Source organism: Pantherophis guttatus, chromosome 4 (assembly GCF_059756535.1).
Source record: "Pantherophis guttatus breed Tessera chromosome 4, ASM5975653v1, whole genome shotgun sequence".
In the NCBI taxonomy this organism is placed as follows: domain Eukaryota; kingdom Metazoa; phylum Chordata; class Lepidosauria; order Squamata; family Colubridae; genus Pantherophis; species Pantherophis guttatus.
In genome coordinates, this window is record NC_142066.1 from 16,209,430 (window position 1) to 16,209,748 (window position 319).

The following is a 319-nucleotide window of genomic DNA, read 5'->3' on the forward strand; positions in this document are numbered from 1 at the left end:
ATGGGCCACACAGGGGCCTTGCAAGCCCCCCCCCCCCGGTGACTTATTTTGGCCAGCAGAGGCACTGCAGGCTGGTCCTTTGGTATTTCCAGGCTGGCCCCATGGGCCAGATCTAAGCACCCCACGGCCTTGAGTTTGTCACCCCTGGTCTAGAAGACAATCACCAAATGCAAAGTGCACCAAACAAAGAGGTTTGCTTATGAGAGTAGCTGCAGAGAAAATGGGGTACAGAAGAGTTGTTTTATAGGGGAGCTTGTCCTGGGTGTGGAAGTGTGTACATGCTGATTCTAGGGTGATACTTGAGGGGAATGGTTGTGTG